The sequence below is a fragment of the Bos indicus genome, chromosome 2 (genome assembly GCF_029378745.1).
Source record: "Bos indicus isolate NIAB-ARS_2022 breed Sahiwal x Tharparkar chromosome 2, NIAB-ARS_B.indTharparkar_mat_pri_1.0, whole genome shotgun sequence".
NCBI lineage: Eukaryota > Metazoa > Chordata > Mammalia > Artiodactyla > Bovidae > Bos > Bos indicus.
In genome coordinates, this window is record NC_091761.1 from 32,619,164 (window position 1) to 32,643,078 (window position 23,915).

Here is a 23,915-nt window from a genome sequence, read left to right on the forward strand (position 1 = left end):
TGTCTGCTTGGACAGTTTTTTGTTCTGACTGACAGCATCTGGCATAGACAAATTTAAAAATACATAGCATGCCACGCTTGGAATTGGAACATCCCTTCTTTATTAATCTTCTCATTTAAACCATTCATTTACATTTCAAGAAAGGTTACAGCTTGATATGGTTGAAACGTTGATTTTTAAATGAATAACCTTCTAATGAAATGTCTTGAATGAGTACCAAGCAGCTAGTGTTCATTAAAAATTACACCCGATTAACATGGCCTTGAGAGCCTGAGAGGAAAGGGATTTCTTATTGTTTTAATCCACAGTGCAATCCAGTGTTTACCTTTCTGGCACAAAGCGAATAGAAATGATGCCTGTACTTGCAACACTTCTGATATTGAACACAACTATGATATCACCCTTAAGCCGACAAAACACTTGGCCTTGTTTAATCAGCTTTCTTTCCCTTGGAAAACCCCCAGAGTGTTAAAAAAAAAAAAAAAAAAACACACCAAAATATGCCTCGTTCAGATCCTCTCTGTCTCCACGTCCCATCTTCTCCCCAGCCCAAAATACTACGTCTCTATGCCCAAATCAGAAAGAAAAAAAAAAGACCAGTATGTTTTCAGATGGAAAAGTGGTAGAAAAATGCCTTTAGATTAAACATTCCCCCTGACCCCAGGATGGTGGATATACATTTGTTTGTCTGCATTACTTTAGTAATAGGAAAAAAAAGTGCAAAAATCACTCAGTTTCTCTGCCTCTTGTCAACCCCTCCAACACACTCAACATTTCTTACCCATTTTCAATTCCACAGTCAACCTTAGCAACATGCTTGTCTAGCATTTATGTAAAAATAATATGAAAATTGACCATATCAGTCAGTCTGTAGACTTTGAGTCCAGAGGTGGGGGTGGGATTGGGGAAGGAAGGAATCCTCCTTTCATCCTACATTTTAGACTTTTCATATCACTGCAGATTTCAGCCATCAGTACTCAACTGCCAGTGTGGCTGAAACAGTTCTAAGGGGTGTATGGAGGGAGGGCTGGTGCAGAATTATTATTTTCTGTTTTTAAAAAAACTGTTCAAGTGCTAGGTAGTAAATATGTAAAGCAAGCATGCTGGTTAACTTGGGAGAATAGGCTTCAGAGAGAAGTTCAATTAACAATTGTAGGCAGAAGAGGTGATGTATTTCTTCAGCATGTGTAAGAGGTCATTTGCTTTAGGATACATTTAGGTGAATTTGAGAGAAATAGATGCTGAAATAAAAATGAAAACAGATTACAGTTTCATATCAAAGGCACTTTTACATTCTTGAATATGAGGGGGAAATGACACATTTTACTCCATGGATTATATATTATTTTTAAATTTTGCTATTTTGTGTATTGTGAACTTACTTCATTTAAACCGTTCATTTAAATAAATCTTGGAAATTAATGTTGTCTTTGAATCTAGAATCAGCTTATCACTTCACCCCTCAACCTAGATCTGGGCTCTAGAAATTAAGGTAGACACTGTTTGGTTGCTGTTTTTCTTTTCTTTCTTTCTTTTTTTCCCCCAAGAAACTAATGGCAAGGGATCAAATCACAGTATATCAGTTCCAGTATTTTGATTGCCAGTAAATGTTTTATAATTAACATTTTAAATATAAATTACTTCATTTGTTATTTTCCATTTTGATTTTTTTTTTAATGATCAGGTTTTAAAGGTGGTGTCAATGTGCATCTGTAAGCAAACTGGGAATGGGTTAGAATACACAATTCCCTTGTGTAAAAAGTCAGGTTTAGCAGTAATGCTTTTAATCTGGACTTGTACGGGATTCAGAAGCATCCATAGATCTGCTCCAGTAATTACCATACCCCAAGTGGCACTGGAAGAGACATTTGCCTAAAAACTTGATGTCTTCATTACGCTGTTTACATTTTAATTAGAAACATGAAAATTACTGATTCATACAGACAACTATAGTTTAAGTGGTTTCGTTTACCATCCAATAAATCATAAAAAAAAAAACCCACAGTTGGCATAAATAGTTTACTAGGAATCATTCATGGGAATAATGTGTTGGCACTATAAGCTGCTTTAAATATGTTTTTATTTTACCAGAGGTAGAATTTGCATATAAATTAGAGAATGGCATTTTAAGTTGACAGTCATTTATGCAGAATACCACCCACATGCAAATACATATATGGGTGGGTGTGTATACTTTTTGTGAGTTTATAGAGTTTTGCAGTATTGTGGATGTGCACATGTACTCAGCCTAGTTGATCAGTTGCTTTTTAAAATGCACTGCCGTTTTTAAAATCCATTCAGAAATGTAGGTGTTCTAAATCTGTCCATCCACAAACACATCTTTTATCTGATAGGTAATATCAACTTTGCACTAAGGAAAAATGTTTATTTGTTGTATGCATATGTCTCGAAAAGGAATTGCCGTTGCATTTGCTCTTTCCTTCCGCTTTCCTCTCTCTTTCATTCTCCCCTAATTTCTGCATGTACCTGTCAACACCGCTGCCCTAACATCGCTTCCACTCCGAGTGGCTAGACTGAAGCAGGGTGGCTGTCAGGGTCCATTCCTGAGTCATCAGCACGACTATTGCCTGAATTTTGCCACAGTCACTCATCCAGTTTTCCCCTCCCCAGGGGACAAGTGTCCTCCTTATCAGTGAAGAGGAATGACCCTTCTGTCTGGCATGCTCAAAATCCCGAATCTCCCCACTTCAGTTCGTGAGTTCAAATCCCCCCTCCTGGATACAGGGCTGCGACTCCGGCTAATGACTCTAAGATACAGAGGGTCAGCGCACTGGTGAGCTGGAGTGCTGAGGCATTGTGCGAGCTGAATTGTACGTTTTTCCCTTGAGCTGAGTTGTACATTTTTCCCTTAAGTGTACAGACTCTTCGTCCCCTCCACTCCCCTCCCAAACCCTTTACTATAGATCAATATTATGCAAAAACGAACCAGGAAGAGCTACAGCCATTAAAAGCCATTTTTCTTTTCCTCATCTTTGTTAGAAAGTTATTGACCATGGCTGAAGAAACCTCTGTTGTTTTTTGTTTATTGTTTTGTAGTTGAACGGAAGCAGACAGTAAAGTTCGTATTTTAGGCCCATGGGCTATAGGTAAAAATGAATTCTAAAAAATACTACATAGGAGGAAGAATCTACATATGGGTGTTCCACTTGAAATGTCATAGCAGTCATGGTTTCAAACTTCTGAATGTGAATGTGTTACATTGAGGCCCCAGCTTAACTGCATGATGTGATTTTCTGGGAATTCATGGGAATAAAAGGAATTCTCACAAGGTGGCTTCAGTTGATAGATTTGTGCTTCATTTCTGCGTTTTTGGTGTGTCTTTTTTAAAGTTCTAGGGGGTTGCCAAAGTTTTAAGATGCTAATCAGGTATTTCGTGTAGTTCACAAAATTTTAGATTTTAATGAAAAATCATGAGGAATATTTTCACCATCATCAAAGAAATTGGTCCAGGTAATCAGACTGAGACTTTTAAAAACAGTTCTTAATGCTTTGCAGTTACCGGGCAGAGTCCCTGAGCACATCACTTACCGGAGTAGTGAATTCATGGGCATATGCTCATTGGTTTGTTTGGCTATGCCTCTTTTTTTTTGTGGGGGCGGGGGCAGGCAGGGCACTTAATAGGCCTCAGAATTTCCAAGAGGTGATTAGATACAACAGTCGATGTCGGTAAGGACAGAAACATGCCGCTGCCTTGTACACGTGGCAAAATTCGAATAGTTCTGTGCTGTCTGGTAAATCCCGTCTGCTTTATGCAGTGTGGCCCGAAACAGTTGTGTGGTGAGGGAATTCTGGCTGCTGGCCAGCCATTGACTATGAGATCCTGGGTACCTGAGAGCTTATCAGTTCTTTCGCTTTGTAAAAGAAAAAAGTGATGAAAATGTTGGTAAACTGCCATGAAGGTTTAAGGCTGCTGGAACAAGGAGCCGTGTAATCAGATTGGAAAATGGAGCGCAGGATTCTCTGCATGGAGAGCAGCCGTCTGTGGACCCCGTGAGCTGCTGTGCGGGTGCCCGAGCTGACCACGTTGTTAGCAAATCAGCTTGTTTGCGGCAGCAGCAGGGTGGAAAAGACCAGAGCTGGTGATGGTATGTAACGGAGGGAGAGCTCTTGCATGGCACAATCTCATCAGCTTGCAATTAGCTCGGGCTCTACAGTCACCTTCTTCATTTTCTGCTCCCCCACCCCACCCCCTTTGTGTTAATACCTTGCACTTTAAACAATTAAGTAAGGGAAGTAATCTTTCAAGCAAGTCAAAGCCATCCTTTAATTTTATCACCCTGCTGAAAAAGTATCAGGTGGTCCATTGGTCTTCATCAGAAGCTGGAAATTCTCCGGCTCACTGTAGCATAGAGAGGGGCTTTAACCAACTGGTTTTTGAGATAATCTTTCACATATCTTGGCAAGGGGGACAGAAAACGGTATAGCATTCAAACTAGCATTGAAGTTAAAATTAATGTGAGGGGGCATTACAAGTACCTTTTGGTTTATATACAGTAGTGAATCTGTTTTATATTTTTAATAACCAGAGGCAGTCTGTGTGTGTGTGTGTGTGTGTAAGAGAGAGATCTGTGTGTATATATCTCATCTGTAAAATCCTTTCTGCTATTTATTTAGGCATTTCTATACAGCACCTTTCTGAAGGCTCTGATGACACAGCCACTTGTAGTGATAATTCCACTATTTCACCTTTAGCGAACTTGATTCACTAAGGTTTAAAAGAACAAGGATATCATTGCCGATCATATGTGTTACTTGTTAATCCTTTAAAATAAAATTCAGATCATGTGGGGGAGAGGTGAGAAGAGCATAGGTTTGCAAAATCAGTATAATAGTTTTATATATTACTTAATTCAAGGACAGCGACTTCTTAGATACTGCTTAAAAAAGACTTTATCTAAATAAAATATATCTTATAATAATATTACTTAAGCTACCTTATATCAGTTTATCTCTTCCAGAAAGCTTCTGCTAAAATATTATCCATGATATGGTATGGTTTATTAGCAGTTTGTCGTAAGATAGAAAATGGAAATTATTTCATGAATGTTTCCTTTAGAAAGCAGCATAGAGAATGATAATGTGAATTTGCTTTTAATGGTTATTAAGGGATTAATTGGAGTATTTTAAGTGATTTTTCTCAAAAATAGTAAATTCCTTTCTGGGGATTGTTTGTATTAATAAAAATGAACAGTGATAATATTGTTGGTGTTTGATTACATTAGTTTCATATTTGAATTCTCTCCATGTTGTCAACATAAGAATTTATTTGCCCTTATTAAATGACTCAATAATACTGATAAACTCTGTCTTATTATTTCCCTTCAGAAAAAAAACTAGCAATTTATGACCAATCGTTTGGACTCAGGATTTTTTTTTTTTAATTTAACACAGGATTCAGAAAGGTTAACTGTTCATGTACTAATGCTGTGTGAAAGAGAACATGACTTCTGTTTTGCTATACTTATTTGATTGTATGTCTTAGTTTTGTCTTTGGAGGAATGAATTGTTTGATAGAGAATGAGAACAGGTAATACAAAGTGCATTTAAACTTAGGTAAGCTTCTACGTTTGCCTCAGGGTTTTACTGGTGTTGCATCAATGTGTTCTTTTATGTGTGTGTTTTGAACTTTTTTTGTCTTTAATTAAAAAACTGGATTAAAAGAAACATACATCATCTACACACATCTTATGCTGCAGAGATTCACTTTATATTCTTTTAGAGGACAAACTCCATTAGATATGCACTTACTGTACATCGGATTGTAAATCTTACAATTTAATGGTAATTCAGTGAGCAGTTATTGCTTCAGTGGCCTTTTTTCCTTCTTTTTTGTCCCATCTCACTTGTGAAATAGGGTTCCCCTTTACAAGTGTCACATCCATAGATTCATCTTTTGTACTTTGTAGTTGTTCTGGTGCATCATTCTTAAGTTTAAAAAAAAGGCAAAGCAGTGATGGAGGAACCATGTGGTGGGTGAGGAGTGTGTGTGTGTGTGTGTGTGTGTGTGTGTGTGTACAGCAGGGGGAGGTGTATAGAATGAGGGGTATAACGCTACTGAAAGAGACAGAGAGACCCAAAAAGATACAGGAACTCTAGCAACAGAATACCCAGGACTGTTAGCATCAGTCTAACAGATTAATGTCTTTTTCTAAATATGCATTTCCTCTAATCTCATTCTCAATCTAATGTTTAGTTTTCCTTAACAGATTGCATTCTGCACTCACATTCCTGGAAGTAGAAATGATATCTGATTGGTACAAGTCTCTTTTCCTTACTTACATTGTTAATATTCTTATCCTTTTTGGACATTGAGCTACTTCTTTTTTGTAGAAACAATATACACATTCATAAAAAAATTATAAAGGGATTCTCCTTTTGAAGATAATGAGTTCTTTTCAGGAACTGCAGGTTACATGGCGCACAAATGAGCTCTAAGTGGGGGGATTTAAAGTCCTGCTACAGCATTTAATTTCTTGAGGAAAGGAGTTCAGTTCAAGGTTAGCCTGTTATTGTGGCACTGGCAACTACTTCTCGCGTCCCTGTTCTTCTGCCAGCAGTTCTGCACAAAAGACAGTCATTTTTATTTAATACGCAGGGAGGTATTAATCACTGCAGTATTTTCTTGCAAAAATTTATCTTATCATATTCATTGTTTCACTACCCATGACAATAATAGGTGTTTAATTACTCAATAAGAGGCACTTATAGATTCCATTTTTCCTGTGAGTTGGACAAATGGTATTGATTTTGTACTTTGATGCAACATGAAACTGTATTAAACACAATTAGAATTCCAAGGCTGGTAAAATGTACATTTGTTATGGTAACTGGACTTGCTTTGAGGATCGGCAAGCATCTTCTAAATCAGGCAATGCCTTTGGTGTAAAAAGGATATTTGATTTTATTGCTGCTCTGTGGTTAAATTGAATGCTCTTTTTTTCCCCTCATGTTGTGTGAATGTGTGTATGCACGTGCACAAGTGTGTAGGTTTCAGTTTTAGTGGAGCAATAAAGAGTTTGTATGAAATGAAAAGATTTGAAGTGGATGGTTCTTTGTAGTCAGACAAACCATTGTGTACAGGTGAACACTGCCTCTGTGTAATCTTGTAATTGTGTCTCTTGAGCTAATGCTCTAGGTCTTTATTTTACCAATAAATAAGTTATTACCTGGGGTGAGGGTGGGAACTGTACGCGATGAAATGGCACCTTCATCTCATGCTGGATTCTGGTTTACTTCCTTTTAAGGTGATGAGGAAGACCTCCAAATCCCTGTTGTGTCATAAGTTAAACATTGGGTTTTGTTAAAATTGGAGCTAAATCAAACCTTTCATTTAGCCGACACTATTATGTCACAGTCAGGCAGCGTGAGATCTTGCATAGAACTAAGCTCAGTTCTGTTCTGTAGCACTAGTCCAAGTCGGCCTGGGTTTGCTTTCCCTTGCTTCTCACAAACACATTTCCACCTAAAGCTGGTACATCTAAAAATTCTAAAACCATAATTTAAGAGGACTCTCTTTTTCAGTGTGTTAATTGCCTATGATTTTCAGCTCCATGCAGATTTATTTCCTGTGGAGGAAGGTCATTTAGCCTTACCAAAATAAAAAGCAAAATAAACCAAGGACAGTCCAGAGGTTGCTTAATCTTCATATTTTTCACTAATGTGTAGCTTATATACTTGCTAAATCTTCCTTTGTATTTCTAAGTACTGTAGACCTCCAAACTGGAATTTCAGTTTTGGAGAATTGTATGAATGACTTTTAGCCTCAGGAAATGTAGAGGTTGCTCACTGACACAATTGCTTTCTGCATCAGGGGGATATTTTATTATCAGAACTCTAATGATTACTGCTGGAACATTAATTGATCTCACTACTTTGGAACAGAATTTTAAAAATTTGTGTAGCGGGCACACAACTGTAGGAAAGATTCTACGAGTACTTCTCATTTGCTTCATGCTACAGAAACAGTTGCAGTCAGTGTGTTAGTGTTAATTGAACATTCTTTATTCAGTTAATATTTGTATTGTTATTTTCCTTATGGGCTATCATATGACAGCATATGTTAGCATTTTGTAAAGCAGTGAGAAAATAAATATAAATAACAGTTTACATCTGGCCTGTGTGTTTCTTTTCTTTTTTTTTTTCTTGTCCTCCTGGAACTTCCAAGAGTGAGAGAAAAAATAAATTGATAGGCCTGCCCATTTTAAAACACTATTCTATTTTTTGCTCATAGATATGAGAAGAAAAGCCAACTGTGATTCCAGAAGCATGTGGTGTGTGTTTATTTTGCTTTATTGGGGCTGGGCACATACTGGAAAGAGGGGTTTTCTGTGCTAGTGCAATCTGAGGTCTGTAAAGCCCTGTGCAGATAGATACTCGATCACATAGCACATTCCTCCTTGGGCTCAGCAGCTCAGTGGGGAATGCTGTAGTTTTTAATGGGGAATCAAACTTTGCAGGGGATAATAAGAATAGTGGTAGTTTCCAAACCTTTGACCTTTCTCCTACATAGTACAACCAAGGTCCTCTTGATTCTCTGACTTTGGGTCCTAGGTGCCTAGCGATTGGTTTGTATCCTTTCCAAATGCACTGTTGTGTGTTTTATATTTCTCCTTAGACAGATCATTTAATTATTGAGTAATGTGAGTGTAGTTTCAATTATCACATGTAATTAGCTAGTTGCAAAGTGGATTACGTCAAGAAATGGTATGAAGGCTGTTTCGTGGCTAAGTATTACTTTTTGGGTATGTTTTCGCTGCAAAGAAGACTGCATGGTTGCTAAGGAGTATCTGGATTTGGATGGGGGCTGCACAGTTCACTTTCCTGCAGGGCAGATGTGTTCCGTCACTGTGTTTGCCAAGGTGCAAGTTGGGTGGTGCAAATGGAAATTTGGCTGAAGCCAAGTCCTCAGTATGGCACTTGGGTTGTGCGAAGACTGACACTCAAGTAGGAAGAAAGCCATCTCCATTTTCACAGTCCTTTTCCTCAAACATGGTTTTCCCTGCTGTTTATAGCCTGCTCACTCCTCTATTTAAAGTAGGAGCTGGGTCTGATGATCTTCTGATTATTTCTAGCTGTAAGGTTTTTGATTCCATAATGTCTCACGGCAATCATTCATACAGATAGAAATATCTGATCTGCTTTATTTTCTAGATGAGAATAGCAAAAATGATACCAAAAGTTGGTTATAATAGGTTTTATCTCTTCTTAGCAAGGAGCTCAATCTCTCCTAGTAGGGGAAAGCTAGGTGCACAAAACAAATGCATTTTCTTCAAGCTTTACTTATGCTGGCATTAACATCAGTCACACCCATCCTGAATCAGTTGACCACGTATTTGACCAGGCAAGCCAGTCATTTCAACTCAAGGATCAACTGGAGAGACTGAATAGAGGATATCTTGGAATCTTCAGGAGAAATCCATTTTGAGAACTTTACATTTGTTATCTTGCCTTATAGAAACTTTCTACATCCCTGTGAACAATAAATAGAGTCTATATGCAGCAATAGCTTTTTAAGTATTTGTATCATAAGTAACTTCGGAAGCCCTTAACTTTCTTCCTTTGGGACAACATAGTCTCCTTTGTGGAAGCATTCATTGTCTCCAGTGTGTTAATACATCTACCTTCTTTTCCTTTTTCTGCCCTTGCAGAACTCAGCCTCCCTCCCTCCAAACCTCGACACTGCCCACCCTTCCCTACCGTCCGGCAGAGTCCTCCTAACCTTTCAGCTGTCTGAATAAAGAATCAATAAGACTATTAAAGCCATTTGGAACTTTTTAAAAAAGAGAAATAATATTTTAATTACTCCTGACATGCCAGTTTGAAGCCCATATCCTCCTTTATGACAGTTCAGTTTAGAAACTACATTGCTTCATTTCAGTAACTTTATTACCATTTGTCTCAGAGATTGCTATTTCGCCTTGGCCACAGATTTCATCAGTTGCCCAGTTCACCTTTGTCCACACTATACTTGTGAAATGACCTCGTCCGTTAGTGCTTGTCAATAGTAAATTGCTATATTCTGCACCTAGAAACACACCAAATGACTACAACTCTTTATTGAATAACTGAGTTTATACTTAATTTTTTAAAATTAAAACTTAACTGGAATTGTCTTAATTACTGCTAATACCAATTAATTAAGGTGCTGGTTAGGGTTGGCTGTTGCAGACGTCATTATTTTTGGTAGTAGGAATGATGAGCATGGGGTACTGTTCATGTTCTTATGATGAGAATGTTTTCTTTGGTGTTGGCCCCCTCTAATTTTCTAACTCATCTTCCAAAATGACAGTGTGAAATACTCAAGGTTCAATTATTCTGATGACATCATATTAATTTTCTTTTCAAGAATTCTCAGTGACTGCATCATCTCTTCGCAGAAGCTCTTTTTAAATGCTAAGAAATCTGTGCTCTTACAATATACAAAAATCATAATATCAAAATGTGGCTTCTTTTCCTAGCAATAATTATTAAAAGAATCTTAAATATAATTTTGTTTTGAATAAATGTAACAATGTATTGGGGAATACTCAAATTTATGATTATATCAAGACTAGATGTAACTCTGTTAAATACCTAATTTTCTTAACTATAAACTTATATTTTCACTGTAAAATTTACATGAAAAAGAAAAATAATGTCCACTGCTCACCTCTTTCCACACATAGCTGAGCTCTTTGGTCTCTTTAGCAAAGCTTTTTCCATAAATAGGTCACTGTTATGTTGCCTGAAAATTAAGTTAAAATAAAAGAACAGTATTCTTGGAAATCTCATTTTTATGAAATTTATAATGATTACCAAATATTACTGTTACTTTCCAAATGCTGTTTGACATGTACTTAGCCGTGGCTGAATAATTCCATGAAGATTATTTTAATCTATGAAAATCACTTAAATTCCAGATTCTGTCTTGTCTGGGTTTTTCATCTTTTTTGTTTTGTTTCTATATCTTTGAAATAACCTGGTATCAGACAGTTTCCCTACTAAAATAAAATGCAAAAATTTTTGAAGATAATACTTCTGACAGATAACCATGGTAAACCTGGTTGTTTTCATAATATTCTTAATGTCCTGAAATAAAAATGTTTGAAATTTTATTCCTAAATAGAAATTAAGAGCAATTGTATAATAATTGCGTAATTGAATTGATATTAGCCAATGAAGACAGGAAAGAAGCATTAAATTTCTCCCTTACAAATGCAACTGGTGTGATGCTGCCATTGCTGTGACATTCAGGAATATGAAAGTTTTCATTAGTTTGCTTATACCTTTGGGCGTATTTACTATGTATATACATTTTTTGTTTGTTTAAAATGGAATCAGTGTTCTAGAAAAAATTTAATAAAAACATGTTTGGAAATGAAATTTTCTCAGATTTTCAGCCACAAAGATTTCCTCAGTGATGCACAATAGCTAATATTTCAGTGTCGCTTTTCTTCAGTGATTCTTAGGTTGCATGGAAGCTTAGGACAGAATTCTTTCTAATCAAAAACATATGTAATCTAAATGAAGTTTGTTGGAAGATATGCAGAGAGTAGTACTGTGGATTTTTAAATAGTGTATTTTAGATTCACTTTACAAAAAGAAAAATTAGCATAGACTTAGGCTAAAATAAATATAAACATTTTCACCTGCTAGAATCATCTTGTTTAGGTTTATTTTACTAGATGGTACTTAAATTACTCAGTAAGTGCAATAGTCACATTTAATAGACAATCTTTGAATGGATTCTTTGTGCCTATTAATAGTGTCACAGTTTAAATAAAACTATTAAGCCGCCACCTTTTACATCTTTGGGTTTACCTTGTTGAATGTTTGGGGCAAAGGTTCAAGCATTTCTTTTCATGTACATGATCAGTAGCTGCTCTTAATCAAAATCTAGTTCTTTAAAAAAAACTCGTTTACAAATAATAATGAGTAGAAATTACCAACATGGACAACTAGATGAATTGTGGGTTCAAGTTTACTGATAGATAAGTTAAACATTAGAGCCATGAAGTGTAACGTTTGTGTAGCATTTAACAAGCCTTGGAAGAGCATTAAAAGTAACTTATGTGTAATATGCAATACTAATAGAGCTTCACAGAACCCCAGAGGAAGCTGCAAATGTAATTCAGCATGATTCAGGCTGTCTGAGATGTTGAGATTATGTTCCATGAAGACCAAAATAAGGTTTCAACAAGATTTTCTTGCAAGCATGTAAATTCTCCAGATGAGGAAAAATGAAAATATAGTTAAAATTCCACCAGCTTAAAAACACACACATTTATAAGTGTGCTGAAAATAGATTTAAAGTTTTTATTTTCTTTGTAGTGGGTTGGCATATCTTATCTGGATTTTATGTTAAACCAATTAGGTTAAAAACCAAACATGTACATAGCATTTGTCACTGTATTAACGTGGAAGAGATAAAGAAGAGAAAAAACCATTACAATACAAGATTTTGAGTGCTGCTTAAAAGTTATGAGGATCAATCTTGCATCATATCTGTTAGGATAGTAAAAAGAGAAAATAACAAAACCCCAAACCAAAGAGTTTATTATACAGTGTTTTGTTTTTTAGAAGTGCCCCACATTGTCTATATAGGACTTCCAGGTGGTGCCAGTGGTAAGGCATCTGCCTGCCAGTGCAGGAGACACAGGAGTGTGGGTTCGATCCCTGGGTCCTGAAGATTCCTTGGAGACGGAAATACCAACCCACTCTAGTATTCTTGCCCGGAGAATCCTGTGGACAAAGGAGCCTGGTGGGCTACAGTCCATGGGGCTACAGAGTTGGATGCAACTGGCACGTGTGTGTGTGAACACACACACACACACACACACACACACATATACATACACACATTGTGGGCCATAATTAAAAGTTTCAGAACTGAGTTCTACTATTATCTGGTAGCTCAGGAGGTAAAAACACAGCTTCTCTGGATCTCAGTGTTATTCTTCTTAAAATGGATAATCTGTATTGGAAGATTTCTAAATACTCTTCCAGCTTGAAAACACCGTGAGAACCTACGTTTCATTTTACAAAGTTCCATTTGAAGAATTTTAAATACGTGGAAGCTGTTTGTGCTTGATTTTTCTGGTGGATATCAGCTGTGCAACAGAGTGCTGACCCGTATGTTACTTCTTAGCCTCCAGGAGAGGGTTCCCATACTGTGGGCTGCAGATCTCTGAGGAATCTTGGACTTATTGCACAAATTCACATGTGCACCAATATATATTTGTCACGTGGGTGTTCTACAGGGCTTATGTATATATGTGCTATCTCTTGTGATTAGAATAAAAACGTAAATCTGTTTAGAAATGTCACAGTGGTGTCACAGAATTCAGTGTAGTTCTTAATCATTATTTTCTCCATCATTGGATGCTAAAAGTAAAATCAATATCTTGAATCTATGAGTTTTTTTTTTTTTTTTTTTTTTTTTTTACTGTTAAAAAGGGTAGAAACCAGTAATTTGAGATGAACGTGTACTCACTGGGAGTACATTAATTGCTTATAATGTAAACTATTAAGCATTACCCTGGAAATTGTACCATTAATATTTTTTTCAAGAGCTTTGGAATATTTTATTCCATTTGAACACCTAGTTAGGGTTATGGGTCCATTTCCTGTCAAAGTACTTGAAGTATTCCATTAGCTTACTGTTAGCAGTTTTCTTATTAACTCCTTCTAATGGTGAATAATGACTGCCATTTGTTGAGCGTTTACTGGGTATCTTGTATATGTGTGTGTGTGTGTGTATAGTATGTGAATATTTTTTTTCCCATTTCACAGATAAGATAATTAAGGCAAAAAGATTTTTAGGTATCTTGTCCGAGTCCTCACAGCCATTGGCAAAGATGGGAATCAGAATTGCCCTATGCAGCGTCATCAAAGCCCGCACAGTGACTGGGGCAGAAATTAATTTCAGGTTTAGCTTAACAGCACATATAGGTCCCGCAAGAAAATGCCTGCCAATACAGTCCATGTTCGGAAGCCCTGGTGTCATCCTCATGACAGAATTCCCTCTTTTGTGCCTCAGTTTACCCAACTTTGAGGTAGAGAAACATTTTATCGTTTAATTTTACTTTTCTTACTAGGATAATGTGTGAATTAGTTAATGCTTATAAAGAAGTGATTTGATGAGGGGAAAGCTCTATCTAAATGCTAAGTATTATTTATTATTCATGTAAGCATATTACTGTACCCTTCAATCACCTTTTTTTGGATGTTTCAAATGGGCAATTACTGTCTCTTTGTGTAAGGCTTTTAAATTTTTTAATTTAAATTAAAAGTTAATCTAATTTAGGAAAACTGCCAGCTGGAAAGGAACACAAATTTTTTTTTCCCTCTTCCTTTCCAAACAAAACAGCAATTCAAAATAGACTCTCTTTTAATATAGTAATGTGGGTAGGCTTTTCTGTGCTAGTGGTATTAGGAAGGAGGGCTAATTAGTAATGACTGCTTTGTGATGCTGGTAATCTATGTGTTAGGATTAGAGTTGATAATAGATCTGATTAGGTGGAATTAACTGATATTTAGAAGACTGGAGATTCCTTTGTTTATGAGATCTTCAGTTTGGGGGTACAATGTATAGCTGAAGTGGCTTAATCCTTGAAATCTAGTAAATATGGCTTTTCCACAATTCATTGCCCAAATATGACTAGGGTCAGGAAGCAATGGGGGTCATTTGAGCTCAAGAAGACCTTTAGTTCTTAAGACCTTACTAAGGAGCCCTACAAATAGTGAAAATCAGAGTTCAAAGATCAGAAATGTCAAGTGTGCTTTAAGGGGAAGACATATTTACCTCAGCTCTTCACTTAACATCTAGCAGTCCTTGATCAGAAAATCCTTCTATAACTCTCGTTCACATGCGTGTTGACACAAAAGTAACTAGTTTTCATTTTAAGATGGAAAGTGAAAAGTACCATAAAAGTATCATAAAAAAAAAAATCAAGTTTCCTTAATTCTCTTCTCCCACAAATTTACATATTCAACTTTCCTTTTAAAATAACCCATTTTAAATATTCCCTAGCACTATTAAATTTTAAGGAAGTATGCTTAGAAATCACATTATTCCCTTGTAGAGTTTCAGTTGCCCAGCAATATCATTAAATCCTCTGGAGTGATTCCAGCCCCATAAAAATTAGGGACCCCTTTACATTGTTTCCATATTCAAATGGAAATCTTTTTGCAAGTTAGTAATTAAAGTATTTAACCTCTCTCTCCCTCCATTTATTAGAAAACTCTTTTTTCTTTATTTTTTCAATTACGAAAAACTGCTAAAGCCAATCATGCATTTATTTTGATAAACCGCTTGTAACAGTCTCAGCTAAATTCTGCAAATACAAAAAAAAAAAAAAGCTAAATAATCACCCTGAGCAGATTTTGTAGAGACCTTACTCAACCTGTTCAGGGATAATTATGCCGAGCTTTTAGTATGGGGCAAAGGAAAACATAAAATTAAGGCATGAAAGAAAGTCTACCTATTTTGAGAAAATACTGGGATAATTGGTACTCTTTTTATTGCCATTTTATTATACAAAGATATTGTCTTGCCATGAAATATAGGTTTAGAGCAGTGAAATAGTACTATGTGGGGTTGAGAGAATTTCTGTGGTAGATGGATTGATTTAAAATGTAATAAAAATAGCAAATTGCTAAACAATGAATTGCTAGTCAAATTAGAGTTCATTATTCAAATGACTTCTTTGTCTTTTCTTTTTAATCATATGATATTCATAATTGCTTTGTTTCTGACAAGTACACCATAGCAGCCTTTTTTCTTGTGTTCTTTTTCTTCTTTCTTTTTTCTTTCAGGGTAGCTTTTGCTTTGGACCTATGACCATAAACTTTTCTTGAGAAATGGAAATGTCAGGAATGGTAGCGTCACATGCAAGGGCCTAGGAGAAACCTGCAGACAGAGTCATGATGTTGTAAATGGTGGTGATCTAAAATATGACCCTGATAATAGTTATGTGGTGCTTTGGAAATTTACCTCTTCGGTATATTGATTATCAGGGGCATATCCTAGTTTAGAAGGTCCTGAGGCTTACACACATGGGGCTCTGTTTTAATGGCACCCCACTCCAGTACTGTTGCCTGGAAAATCCCATGGATGGAGGAGCCTGGTGGGCCGCAGTCCATGGGGTCGCTAAGAGTCAGACATGACTGAACGACTTCACTTTCACTTTTCACTTTCATGCATTGGAGAAGGAAATGGCAACCCACTCCAGTGTTCTTGCCTGGAGAATCCCAGGGACGGGGGAGTCTGGCGGGCTGCCGTCTATGGGGTCACACAGAGTTGGACATGACTGAAGCGACTTAGCAGCAGTAGCAGTAGCAGAGGCTTACACACATGGGGCTCTGTTTTAAAGACAATAGTACAAACTAAAAATAAAAAATTAGGTACAGGTGTTGGAAGGGGCCAGTGCTGATGAGGATCACAAACTTCAGGATCATTAAACTTCACGGTAGACCTGCCTTTTCTGATTTCATATATGATAACTGAGAATGGGTATTTGAAGTCTTCATTTTGATCAGATTTGTTAGAATTTGTTTTCATAGATATTCATGCTTGAGAGGACAGGATTCTCTTTTTAGAAATGTTAATAAGCAGTACTCGCTGTATTCCTGACACTGATGTTAAATATTACAGGGATTGGGAGTGAGTTTATAAAATTTGAATCAAAATTAAAAAAAATAAAATAAAATTTGAATCAATCATTCCCAACAGTTTATAAACTGTATGCTTCTATTGATAAACTGTGCTTACACCTGAAGGTGCTAAACTCTGATTAAATACTGAATTGTGTGGAACTCATATTAAAGAGGGCTTCTCTGGTGGCTCAGCTGGTAAAGAATCTGCCTGCAATTCGGGAGCCCTGGGTTCAAAAGATCCCCTGGAGAAGGGAACGGCTACCCACTCCGGTATTCTGGCCTGGAGAATTCCATGGATTGTATAGTCTGTGGGGTTGCAAAGAGTCAGACACGACTAAGCGACTTTCACTTCACTTCATTTCATATTAAAGAAGTCATGCAGGAAAAAAAAAGACCAGAACAGTCTTAAATTGTTGACATTAATAAAATTAATTAAGGCAGGGAAATTTTGACTCATGTTGAGCAATTCTTGTGGGAACTGAAAAGCTTCAGTAAAGGAGCCTTCCTGTAGTTGCCTTCATTTCCTCAGTATTATGGCCCTAAAGGGGCCTCCCACTTGCTTGTTCTCAGTCTGCTTGGTAGCCTATCGGCAGGGCTTCTTATACCAACAGAATAGATCCTCTTGTAACACTTTGGTTTCCAGGGGATCATCAGCAAGTGCTCCTGATTTGTTGGTATTTTCACACTTGCAGCTTCTAGTTGGACAGGCATTCATCTTTGGTAGTGGTTTTGTGTACATGAGTTCTCTTGTGTCTAGGGTATGCTTTGGTTCTTTTGGCCACACCATGCAATATGCAGAATCCTAGTTCTTAGTTCCCCGACCAGAGATTGAACCTGTGCCCGCTGCATTGGGATTGTGGAATTCTTAACCACTGCACCACCAGGGAAGTCCCTAGATTATGCTTTGAATCAGCACTTTTTTATTGAGTAGCTGTGAAAAAGTGAAAATGTTAGTTGCTCTGTCATGTCCAACTCTTTGCGATGCCAGGAACTATAGCCCACCAGGCTCCTCTGTCCATGGAATTCTCCAGGCAAGAATACTGGAATGGGTAACCATTCCCTTCTCCAGGGGATCTACCTGACCCAAGGATCGTATTCAGGTCTCCTGCAATGCAGGCAGATTCCTTACCATCTGAGCCACCAGGTTAAAGCTGATAATACCATCTTAATTTTGGGTGCTTGTGTGTGTGCTCAGTCGCTGAGTCGTGTCCAACTTTTTGTGACCCCATGGACTATGGCCTACCAGGTTTCTCTGTCCATTGGATTTTCCAGAAGTGGGTTGCCATTTCCTCCTCCAGGGGATCTTCCTGACTCAGGGATCAAACCTTCATTTCCTGTGTCTCCTACATTGGCAGGCAGATTCTTCACCACTCAGCCACTGGGAAGCCTATAGTCAGTCACAATTTATAAAATACTTTTGTGTCCATTACCTTCCTTGCTCCTCACAATTTTAAGAAGTAGGCAGTGTAAATGCTGGAGTTCACATTTTATAGAAGACAAAACTAAGGTTAGGGGACTTGCACTGGGTCATCTGATTAAGTGGCCGAATGAAGATTTTAACCCTGAGATTCTGACTCAATAGAGATCTTTTTTAATATTCACACAAAGATGCAATTTATTGGAGAGATGAGAAATGTAAAAAATATTTCTTAAATACATATATGTCTGTATATAGATATATATTCTCATAGTAACTATACTATATGAAAGTGTTAAGAAAATGTCTAAAGAAACAACCAGTGAAGTGTTGTTTATCTAGAGGGTGCTTCACAAACATGAATTAGTTATGCTATATGTATATGCTGTATACACATACACACACACATATATTGCATGCCTAAAGAATTCAGGGTACTGTATTAGAGATTATGTTAATTGATGACCATAACTGTGTGTGGTTTTGGGCCATACTTCCGTGAGAAGACAGAGCTATCTCCAAAACAGCCATCAGCAATTTTAGATATTCTACTTTTCCGCTTTTAGAAAATGCCATCCCAGACCAGGAAGCATTTCTTATCCTCAAATGGAATGTCTTCACACACCATGCTGTTCCATTTCCCTCTTCCAGTTGCCTCCATTGCTTGTAACCTTGGCTGAACTCTTCCATTGCGCGTTCTCTATAAATCTGCTAGTCACCACTCCCACAGTATAGCCTATTTATGACATTGCTGCAACCTTGTCTCTGAATTCTGGATTTCATCTTCACTCATCCAGGCTAATGTGTTCTAAAACTAGAGCTTTCCAGACTCTTCTGAGTTCTCGCCATAGCCTCACTGCCGCCAACTCTGCTTCTTCTTATCCTATTAAACGGCACTTCAGAGTTCTGCCCCGGCGTCCCCTTCTCCTTTCTCTTCTTCAAGTGAAACTGCTCAAGACCTCATTATTCACATGCTTCCAAATCAGCACCTTTAACAGTATTCCCAGTGATTCAAACAGCCTCCCTTTTTTGTCAGTTAGATAGGAAAGTCTGCCTCTCTGATACCATTTGTTGGAGTTATTTCCTTAATGTATTTTGCTTTGAAAAGAACAAAAAGCGTTCCCCCAACTTTACAATTAAAAACAATACCAGCAGCTTATTAGATGCATGTCTTTTTGAAAATGAGAACGTAAGGAATGATTGCATCCCTATGTTTTGGAATCAATTTCAAACCCCTATGGTCTGATGTTAAAGCCCATATGTAACCCATATTGAACTCAGTGCCTTGTTGTTTTCCTTCTACAACCCCTATTTTCTCTCTTTTTTCCCCCCTTTCATTCCATACAGCCAAAGGTAATACCTAAAAATAGCATGTTCCTAAGAGAGGAACTCGGAGAAGGCAATGGCAACCCACTCCAGCACTCTTGCCTGGAAAATCCCATGGACAGAGGAGCCTGATAGGTTGCAGTCCATGGGGTCGCTAAGAGTCAGGCACGACTGAGCAACTTCACTTTCACTTTTCACTTTCCTGCATTGGAGAAGGAAATGGCAACCCACTCCAGTGTTCTTGCCTGGAGAATCCCAGAGATGGCGAGCCTGGTGGGCTGCCATCTATGGGGTCGCACAGAGTTGGGCACGACTGAAGCGACTTAGCAGCAGCAGCAGCAGCAAGAGAGAAACTCACCCTACACAGTTGAAAATTCATTATACATAAACCAGCTTTTAAGTGGATGACAGAGTATGGTTTCTTTATACAAATGGCTCATTCATTTTATAAAATTTTTTTCATACAGTTTGAATATCATGTATCTCTAGTGTAGTAATATTATCTGATTTACTAAAAATGTTTATGTAGAGTTGTTTGGCACTAGATGTTCTATTTGAGAGGGCACCACAGACTGCTAAGGTTCCTCTCTTAAACTAATATAAGAACTTTAATTGAATCTTAATTTCCTCCCTGAATAGGATTTTCTTAAATCCTCATTCTTAGGGAAAATGTATGTTAGAAAGTAATAATGAAATTTTGCTTCATTGTTTTTGCTTTTTTTTTCCTCTTAAAAAGATGTTCCTAATGTAAAACATATGTAAAACAATATCAGAAACTACATTTGTTTGAACACATAATGATTTCAGTACACTCAGAATATTCTACTTTTGAGAAGACCTAATTTAAAATTGTATTACTTTGTTTGCTCGATAATTTTTGAGGTTTATATCATAGAATTCTAAAGGTGAATTGGATACCCTTGTGGTTCTGAATGACATGTTTGGCATATGCACCACCCCCCCCTTTTATTCCCCAGAAAAATCAGTATAAAATGACATTTTAAAAATGTTTTAAAAAGCTATCCTGGTAAGTTCATTTTAATCTTCTAAAACTGAAAATACCTGACAAAATCATTTCTTTATATCTGCTTTGTCCTGTCCTAACAACAGACTTCTTTTTCCTTCTTTCTTGGTTTGTGCTTTGTGAAATTTGTGTTCACAAAGGTCTTTCATTTAGCAATTTCCTGATGCATAACTATTGTTCAAGTCTGTAGAGGGTACTTTAACTCATTTATTCCTGAAGGGCTCTTTGTGGCAAGTTTAGGTACATTCCTCCTAGAGGCAGGGAATGGAGGCCTGACCTCTGGAGTGCCTTCTCCCTAGGGCTGCAGAGAAACTCTCCATTACTTTGCCAACATCAGGCTGCCTCCACTACAGAGACAAAAACGAGGCAAAATTCCTTCTTGTGTTTTGCTTCTGCTCCGATAAATCAAGAAAACTTCATGTGCAAGCCTCTTCTTTAAGAGCATCCTCCTAGCTGACAGGAACTTAATCTAACATTATTTTCACTACACAGTACTGGCAGACTTACATGAACATTCAGCTTGTTCCAAAAGTTTGTTTGCAAATAATTGAAAGGTAGGCTGCAGGATCTCAGTAGTTCTCCGTATGGCTGGGGTTCTCATCCAGTCTGTAATAAGAGTTCTGTTTGTTTACCTGTGTTATGGTATGAAGAGACTTGACCATCTCTCATGAATTACGTGTATTCAGAATTTCAAATTAGCAATTAGCAAGCAGGGAATGTGGCCTCCTTCTTCTCTGTGGCTCTGGTAACAGGAGGGCAGACTCTTGCTGGCTCTGTCCTTGTTGGGGGAGCCCTGGAAATAAGACCTGCATTGTCTCAGCATCCAGGCCTCCCTATCCCAGGGCAGGGATTCTGAAAGTAGAGTCAGGCGAGTGGGAGCAGCGCCAGCGAGGGGGATGTGGAGAAATGGGGATGAGGGGGTAGGTAATGAGAATAGGCTGTCCACGCCTGTATATATTTCTTCATTTCCTAGTTTACCATCCTCTTGCAATCCCATTCTCTCTCAATAATTTATTGAAAAGGTTTGGGATGAGCTGTTAGGGGACCTCCCAGGGAAGACGGAGAGAGGGCAAGAATAACATTAATCCTAACCAAAACCCCTATATGTTGGGGGAATGAACAGATTCCTTTTATAGAACTTGAAAATGAGCCTTCAGGAGGTTAAATAAGCTGCTTACAGTTTCACAGCTAGTAAGGGGTGAGGCAGGATTCAAAAGCATGTCTTTCTCATTCCAAAGCTTATGCTCTCTCAGGCATATGACAGGGCTTTACACAATGAGCAGGAAGGGAGTGCTCTTTTTCATTCGCCTCCCTCATTCTTTATCTCTTCTAAAGAAGATGGTAGGGAAGTGGAGTGACAAAGAGATAGAGAGAATGGGGTGGGGGGAAGAGATAAGGAAAATACCAGTAATTATGATAATAAAGATACTAAGTATATATGATTTGCTCAACACAGTTATAAATGCTTTACTTATGCTAGTCTATGTGCACTGATTCAAATGGTAAAGGATCTGCCTGCCAATGCAGGAGACCTGGGTTCAGTCCCTGGGTCGGGAAGATCCCCTGGAGAAGGGAATGGCAACCCACTCCAGTGTTCTTGTCTGGAGAATCCCATGGACAGAGGAGCCTGGCAGGCAGTCCACGGGGTCGCAAAGGGTTGAACACAACTGAATGACTAACACACACGTGTAAAATGTACCTCAACTCTGTGAGGTTCAGCTATTGTTGTCAGTTCCATTTTGCATGTGGGAACACTAAGGCATGGGGAAAGTATCTTGACCAAGATCCCATGACTAGTGTGTGGGAACCATGCTCCACACTTAATTCCTTGAGAATTTAAAGCCTGTGTTCTAGTGCTTCTGTCTTAATACCCATCCCATGTCCCTTTCCTCTGCCAACCCAGACTGGAAGATGATTGGGAGCAGGAGGGGTGAGTGCTCAAGAGGAGGATTTGTCTGCTTGCGTTTTAAGAGATCAACATGCTCTCTTTCTCCCCTGTTTAATACTTTCTTTTTTTCCCTCTCATGCTAAAATCCAAACATCTTGACTTCCCTCTGAGAGGGCCACTGTGGCGTGACTTTGGGTGGGAAGCCCACCTAGTGCCTAGAGGTTCTTCATGTATGAGAATTATGTTTGCATGGTCGGGGAGGAAGGAGGCTGGCTCATTACCAGCAATCCTAATATTTTTGAGATATACAGACATATACAAAGATGGAATCAGTCTGCCATGAACAGGACCTAGATAAAGGATGTGAAGTGTGTATGTGCCCAGTTGTGTCCAACTCTTATCGACCCTATGGGACCCACTAGGTTCCTCTGTCCATGGAATTTTCCAGACAAGAATACGGGACTGGATTGCCATTTCCTACTCCAGGGGATCCTCCTGACCCAAGAATCAAACTTACATCTCTTGCCTCTCCTGCGTTGGCAGGCAGATTCTTTACCACTGGCACCATCTGGGAAGCTCTTACAAAAAGGATGGATGGGGGTAATTAGAAAGAAGGGATTATAAAGTAATGGGTCTGGTTTTCCTCTGTACTTTGTGAAATCTAGCCTGTTACTCAATAAGCACATCTTGTAGGGTAAGACAAGGGGATTTAGGAGGCCTGGCTCCAGCAATATGGGCATTTAGTTATTAACAGACAAACCAATGAGTTCTTAATAGTTTTACACTTGAGTCTCACAGGTTAAGACTCGTAGGCTGTTTAGATAAATCACCCTTTGCTGATTCTAAGTTGAGTGAGTCTAAACTGTTACGATATATATTGTCTGGAATTCATTCAACAATAAAAGCTATGTTCTTGTCAGTTACAAAATTCACTGGCTTGTATAATGCTCTTTTTAAAGTGTATCAGTGATCGGACAGATTCTATCCAGGTACTCATTCTTCCTAGCCATCTGTGAGTATCTGCTGTGTCCTGAGCTCTGTGCTAGAGGTCACTGGGGAATAGTTTCCCTGCTCATAGGTCCTGGACTGGTTTGTGGAGGAAACAGACATGTAACTGATCATGACACAAATGTACTTAGCACTGTACTGGAGAAGCACAGGGCTTAAGCAGGAGCCCTAAGGTTGGATACAGGTTCCATGGTTTACCTTGCATCTTGAGGAATTTTCATAATCTTCTGTATCTAGTTCTTTATCTCTAAAATACAGTAATAACAGTTTTTCACAGAGTTATTAGATGAGTTAAATGGCACAGTGTGTATAAACACTTCTGGCATTCTTTCTGGCACTTGGTAGGTACTCAATAAATTACTGAATCTCGACAGCATGCCCTGGGAGTATGGAAGAGGAGGCACTTCATTCCTTGGGTACTTTGAGCAATATCTCATCAAAAATTGACATTAAAGGTGGGCCTTCAGTGATCAGTTCCTGGAGAAGGAAAAGGCAACCCACTCCAGTATTCTTGCCTGGAAAATCCCACGGGTGGAGGAGCCTGGTAAGCTACAGTCCATGGGGTCGCAGAGTCGAACACGACTGAGCAACTTTAC

The 23,915-nt window shown here is 38.1% G+C and overlaps 1 protein-coding gene across 7 annotated transcripts in view; it reads left to right on the forward strand.

Annotated features, from left to right (window-relative positions):
• Positions 1-23,915, forward strand: part of FIGN (fidgetin, microtubule severing factor) — a 136,190-nt gene that overhangs the window by 18,102 nt on the left and 94,173 nt on the right. For 4 of the 7 annotated variants that reach the window (XR_011570938.1, XR_011570939.1, XR_011570941.1 and 1 more), the window contains one exon: positions 1-23,915. This exon is cut by the window's left edge; it is cut by the window's right edge and continues 14,056 nt beyond it. The exons of the other annotated variants lie outside the window; for them this stretch is intronic. The gene's annotated coding sequence lies outside the window, so the exon portion shown is untranslated. 7 annotated transcript variants of the gene reach the window in all.